Below are 7173 nucleotides of genomic sequence, written 5' to 3'. Positions count from 1 at the left end.
CTTAACGACTTCGCTGTAAAAAAAAGTAATAGAAGAAAAAAATCGCCTCAGCCGTCAATATCGCCGCCGCAGATTTTGTCATGATGGCACCGCCACCATCGGCACGGCTGCCTGAGCAGCTACCAAGCTGTTCACTTTCGTTATCTTCCTTCCCTCGGCGGCAGTGCACTGTCTTGATGCCGACGACACGCTAAATATGCACCATCATTCCGTCATGCATCGCTTCTGTGACCAAGCAAGCTTTCGGCGGCACACGTTCACTGCCGTATTGACACTAAAACTTTAAAATGCTTGCCTTCGAGAAAGCAGCGTGGATAAAAATGGAACACGACCACGTGACCATGGGGAACATGTTCACAGGGCCATACTATTGATAACAGCATCACAAAAGGCTAGATGTGGTCAGGTTGACTTTACAGGTTTGGAAGGAATGACTGACGGGGTAGTTGCTTCATTATCACATAAAGAACAGCGCTTAATGTTAGCGCAGTTTGTGTGTGGTTCCCCCTGTGTGCGTCCCGTCGTGAAGTGCTGTTCTTTCTTTGACTTTCTTTTTCTGCGTCAGTTAAGTCTTCCAAGAGTGTTTACTTGGAAAATTTTTGTTCGCATTGCTCTTACAGAAACACATTTAGTCGAAATTTGTTCGCTTGGCTGCTTAATCTCGAGGACGGGCTCCAAACTGCTCATTTTCTTTAACCACGTAAAAACCATTACTGAAAATTTAATTAACGTAGCTTTGTTAATTACGCAAACAACTTCTCAACTTACTCCGCATCTAGAGGTTACCAATCTGAACACTTGAATGATAAAATGATGTTAACATTGTTTGCATCGTTCGAATAGTTTTGTTTCGTGCAGTTAAAAGCAGCCGGCATATTGATGATGCTGTAGACTTCTTATAAAGTAAGTGTGAAAGTTTGGACATGTTGTCTTGGCACAAATCAACTTCATGAGCTTAAGCACATGACCCAACCTTGCACGTCTGTCTTTACAACCGATTCTCATACATTATACAAGAAGCACCTCAGCGCTACGGTACATCCCACAAGGTGTGCGAGAACATTGTGCGCGCTCCCGATTAGGTTTCTGAGCGTTGGTGGCATCAGACTCGGATTCCTGGCATCATAAGGAATAAAAACAGCTTCCTGGAGGAAAGCATTGGGTACATTTTCGGCACTTTGTAACATATGGATCAGCACGGATATGTACGTTAGAACGAAAAGTACTGAAATATTAGGGTGGGGGTGTCGCTGCATGTATTTTGGCTGTCTAATGTTAAGATCTAAAGAAAAAATGCTTTGATTTTGTGAAAATAATGCTGACATGTAATATGAGCTCCGACACAGTACCCGTGGTAGAACTGGCCCCTGGAATACAGGGCTACATTAAACCACGATATGCTGGTTTGATAAATACCAGTAATTGTAAAGTGGTTCGCTCTTGAGTTTCCTGTATGTCAATCGGCGCCGCTGTGCAGTGTTGGGGGCCCTTTTTATACCACCAGCACTATGTTTCAGCTAATATTGAAAGCAACTGTATTCTTTCTTTTAAGGGGGGGGGGGGGGGCTTTTTGTAGCGTCTAACCACAGTTCCAAAGTTATCAGCTCAAGATGCGCCTGCATGTGTTTCTAATATCCAGTATGTTGGCACGGATTCAATAGCGAAAGAGCGCTATCTTATCAGATTGCGCGCGTGAAGCGTATACTGGCGTACATTCTCCATCACATTTCCCGACCCGAGATTGCGTTGCGATGTACGAGCATTCCAATCTGACGAACCGACGCCTTGATCCGTAGATCAGAATCAGAGGAAGAACTTTGCGCGCAGCCATCGGTATCTTTGAGTGTTATTTTCTTTTCCAGCGCAAGCTCATCTTATAATAAGCAACATTCGTGACTGACTCTTTTGGAAGTGTTTAGTTCTTGACATTACTACAACGTGAGAGTATAGAGGTACTCCATCTTTATTGAGAGAATACTGGGAAATGGACTAGGCCTTTTCTTACGTATGCGTTTACACATTTACCGCACCAATTTATTTTCCATAACTTACGTTATAATTTAGGGGGCTGTAAAGCACAGCAACCTTTTACTAACAGGATGTTTTAATAACACAGACAATTTAAATGCTTATTAGTCGGCTTTCACTTCATGGTAAGGAATTTCAATAAAGGTATACTCACGATAATTAAAAGCCTATCCGTTTGACAACGTTTCATCTGAGTTCCCCTTTGCAAGGTGATACAGACTCGCAGATTGTTCGTATTGGGCACCCTCGACATATGTCCAACCGCCAAACAAAGGGTTATTCCGAATGTTTCATTTCAGGAAGGCGTGTTACCCTCCTGTCTTTCATTCCCGTTCGCAAACACGCATAAGACGAAAGTGCTGCGTGAAGAGCGTCGTTAGTCCAAGCCAACTAGCTACCGTAACTCACCTCGCCTATATCGCTGTCATTTAGGCTTAGATAAGAAATATTATTTTAGACCGACGCATCACGAATCCAAAAAGAGCAGCGCGCGACCAGCCCAGCTAGGTTTCTTTCATTTCGTACATCGTCGTAGCGGCTAATAGTAGCTCACGAAGCAGAGCACTGAGTGTGGATATGGCAGAGAAGGTGTTCTATATAATGTCTCGTCACCCACCGAAAATTGCCCGCCGTGCTACTGGCCATTCCTAGAAAATTGTATATGTGACGCCCAGCCATTTGGAACACAGCAACTTTATTTTGCGATGGGAGAGTCCAGGTGAGAGACAGTGTGGTTATGGAGATAAAGACACGCTATTTTCTGCAGTAACTTAGGCATGCATGGATGAATGCCTTTATTTATTGAGAAAAAGGAGGAGCAAGCCTCAGTGGAAGCACGTCTCAGCAGACTGGGAAAGAAGCGGGGGACAAAGAGGAAAAGCTGGGGCCTGGGTGGCAGGCGAAGTCGCAGCTTAGAGGCGAGAGAATATAAGCAAGAGTTGGCAAAACCAGTTGAATTCCAGTGTAGATGTGTGATGTGCCCAGTAAATGATTGGAGTCACCGCCCAGCATCCGTACTTTGCGGCAGTATAAGCTCCCATCGTTCTTGGTAACAAACCTTTACTGAAAACCAAGCTTCGCAATTATTCATCAGCCATGCCTAGCCACGTATTCCTTAGTGGCAGGGTCTGTGGATTACATCTACGCTGTCCCGACAAGTTACGACCATAACGTGGCGCTTGCGGTTACTGATGCCATACTCGTGACTCTTACTATACTACTACTATACTGCGCGAATACTATAAACATGGGTTTACTGCACAAGTTAGTGAACAGACATTTTAGAACCGCGTTTTTCGCCTTACTTACGCCCAACTCAAGCACCATTGTAGCATGTTACGGTGTGAGTCCCTTCAAGACAGAGACGCGAACGCAAACATAAGAACGTGTTAGAAGACAAGGTCTTGGGCCTCGTGCCAAACATATCCAAGCCAACAATATGTTAACAATCATGCCGTCGTTTCTATGAAAAGAGGGTGTGTATTTAAACTTCTGGAGTGACAGTCCAATCCGCCACCTACGGGAGCGCGTGAAGCCGCCGGGGGCCACATTGTTAGAGGAAAAGGAGCGCGGCCACAGTACGTGGCTGCGGTATACGCGCGACGTACCCTGTGCTTGCGGTTCTGCGATGAAAAAATAAAATTAAGTCCCTTTAGGAAGTATATCAGTCCGGCATTTTGCGTTGCAGTTGTCAAAAATAAAATGTCATGGTGGTGGGTGCCTTGTGTTCTGTGTGCAATATTGTTACAAGGAGTTGCGAAGAAATGGTTTTATTTACAGGAGAATGGGACGATGATGGTAGCGTGATCGTAGCGCAGCCCGGCCTCTCTAACTCCTCGTTTTCTTCGTCCTCTCTTTCTTCTCTTCTTGTCCGTGCCTTTCGTATCTGTTACATTTCCCCGCAAGCAGACGAAGCCCGTTGGGCGAGTCAAGATGTACAAGCAGGGTAGAAAGGCTTCAGGCGAGCAATATGAGTCAGCTGAGTTCTGCTTGATCGCCAACCATTGCACGGGAGGCGAGCTATGACGTAAATGAGTTCGCTCAGGCGGTCCACAACTACAAATGGGCCTGAATATTGTGACAAGAACTTTTGGCGCAATCCACGCTTGCGTTGCGGTGTCCAAAGGAGGAATAAGTCACCTTTTTGCAGCGATACTTGTACGTGACAGTCGTTGTATCGCTCTTTCGAATGACTTTGCGAGGCCAGAGTATGAAGACGAGCTATTCGACGCGCTTCTTCGGCGAGACACAAAGTTTTCGATACAGGATCATCACTGTGCAGAACGAAGGGTAAGAAAGTGTCCAGAGGGCTTCGCGGTAACCTTGGATACAGGAGATAAAATGGGCTATAGTTCGTGGTTTCGTGCTTCGCAGTGTTGTATGCATAAGTGATGAAGGGCAGCACGTCGTACCAGTTCTTATGATTGGAGGAGACGTACATAGCAAGCATGTTAGTCAGCGTTCTGTTTGTCCTTTCAACGAGGCCATTGGTCTGTGGATGATACGGCGTGGAATGACGGAACTGTGAAGTGCACAAACGAAGTAACTCTTCAATGGCATCAGCCGTGAACTGGCGACCACGGCCGCTGATGATGACACGTGGTGGGCCATGACGAAGGACCACGGAACGGAGCAGGAAGGCCGCCACGCAAGCAGCGGTGGAAGACGGTATGGCTGCAGTTTCCGCATACCGTGTAAGATGGTCTACGCAGACAATTATCCAGCGGTTCCTGTTGTTAGATGACGGGAATGGACCCAAAAGGTCAATGCCTACTTGCTCGAACGGCGTACTGGGCGGTGTCAATGGCCGAAGGGGACCCGGGGCTGCGGTGGTCGGTCGCTTGTGACGTTGGCACGTTTCACAACTAGCGACATAGCGCTTGGTTGTTTCGTACATCTTGGGCCAGTAAAAGCGCTCCTGCGTGCGGTGCAGCGTTCGTACGAAGCCGAAATGGCCGTATATCACATCGTCATGCATGACGCGTAGAACGTCGGAGCGGAGACTCTCGGGGACAAGAAGCAGAAAACGCGCTCTATGCCCGGAGTAATTAGTTTTGTACAGCAATTTATCACGGACCGTAAAGCGACCGCTGCCTTTAGAAGTACGGGCGGCGACAAAAAGCGGATCAAGTGTAAAATCATCCCGTTGTTCTCGCTGAAAGTCTGCCGCGTCAGGGAACGTAGGAGTAACAGCAGCGAGACAGTCGTCAAAATTCTCAGCATCGCAGTCGGTAGTCGCAAGAGAGGCAGTCTGCGTAAGCGTGACGACGGCCACTCTTGTACGATACCACAAAGTCGTATTCCTGGAGGCGCAGCGCCTAACGTGCGAGGCGACCAGAGGGATCACGCAAACCGACCAGCCAGCATAAAGAATGATGGTCGTTGATAATCTTGAATGGTCTACCGTAAAGATAACATCGAAACTTTTGTACGGCGAAAACGTCTGCCAGGCATTCCTGTTCCGTAACCGTATAATTGCGTTCATATTTGCTCAGACAACGCCTGGCATATGCGACAACATGTTCTGCGCAACTGTGACGTTGTACAAGCACCGCTCCTATCCCGATTCCACTCGCATCAGTGTGAACTTCAGTCGGGCAAGATGGATCGAAGTGACGCAAGAGGAGTGCTGACGTTAGTATAAACTTCAGTTGAGAGAATGATGCGTCACACTCTGGTGTCCAATTGAAGGATGCATTTTGTCGCAAAATACTTGTCAACGGGTAAACGATGTCGGCAAACCAGGGAAGAAAACGACGAAAATACGAACATTGGCCAATGAATGAGCGGAGTTCTCGTGCTGACTGCGGTGGCTTGAAGGAGCTCACTGCTTCAATCTTACGAGCATAGGGTCTGACGCCATCCTTGTCGACTAAGTGTCCCAGGACCAGTGTTTGACGTTCGCCGAACCGACACTTTTTTTAGTTTAGGACCAGCCCAGCTTTCTCAATGCAGTCGAGAGCGAGGCTGAGGCGTTCGTTATGTTCTTCAAACGTGCCGCCAAAAATTACAACATCATCGAGGTAACACATGCATATCTCCCACTTTAGACTACGCAGTACTGTGTCCATGAATCTTTCGAAGGCGGCAGGAGCATTGCAAAGGACAAAAGGCACAACATTAAATTCGAATAGGCCATCTGGAGTCACGAAAGCGATCTTTTCCTTGTCGGCAGGGTCCATAGGTATTTGCCAGTACCCCGATCGCAAATCAAGTGTTGAGAAGTAAGAAGCAGCGTGTAAGCAATCAATGACGTCATCGATTCGCGGTATTGGATAGACATCCTTCTTCGTCACTGCGTTTAGATGTCTGTAATCCACGCAGAATCTCCAGGAACCATCTTTTTTTCGGACCACGATTACTGAGGCTGCCCATGGACTAGATGACTCTTGAACGACACCTTTGTTCATCATCCCCTTGACTTGCTCGGCAATAACTTTGAGCTCGGACGATGACACTCGGTAGGGTTTCTGACAGATGGGGTGTGCTGAGCCGGTATCTATATTGTGACGAGCGCGGGACGACGGTAAATGAAGGGGTGTATCTCCATGCGTGAAGTCGAATGCGGCCTCATGGCTGGCAAGGACTTGTACCAGTGCTTGCCGTTCCGATGTACCGAGAGCCTTGCTGATCATGCGAAGCATTAGGTCTTCAGAATGGCGATTATCGCAAAGAAAGCAAGCTGTAGAGACGTCCGTAGTTAGTGCCGCTATTGAAATACATGCGGCTTCATCGAAAAGAGCGATTTTCATACCGCGAGGAAGGACAACCGGCGTGGCGGAACAGTTCAGCGCCCACAATGTGGCGACTCCTTTCGTCATTCACACGACAGAGTAGGGCACAAGTATATTTTTTTAGCACAGTTTATGCGGAGAGGCCTAACTACAAGGTCAACACAATCAGCATCAACAGTAGTTGTAGAAACACGAACGGGCGTCAGGCACCACGATGGTACAATCACTTCATCAAGAACACTGAGTGTGTCTGTGTCCCCGTCTTCACCACCCAAGCTTTGTTCGGAATGTGCTGATATAAATAACTTGTTCAATGAGATTTCACCATAACCACAGTCCACGGAAGCGCCGCACTGTTCAAGAAAATCGATACCAAGAATAACGTCGTGCGAACAACGAGAAAGAACAAGGA

Source organism: Dermacentor variabilis, chromosome 3 (genome assembly GCF_050947875.1).
Source record: "Dermacentor variabilis isolate Ectoservices chromosome 3, ASM5094787v1, whole genome shotgun sequence".
Classification (NCBI taxonomy): Eukaryota; Metazoa; Arthropoda; class Arachnida; order Ixodida; family Ixodidae; genus Dermacentor; species Dermacentor variabilis.
This window is presented reverse-complemented; position numbering follows the sequence as displayed.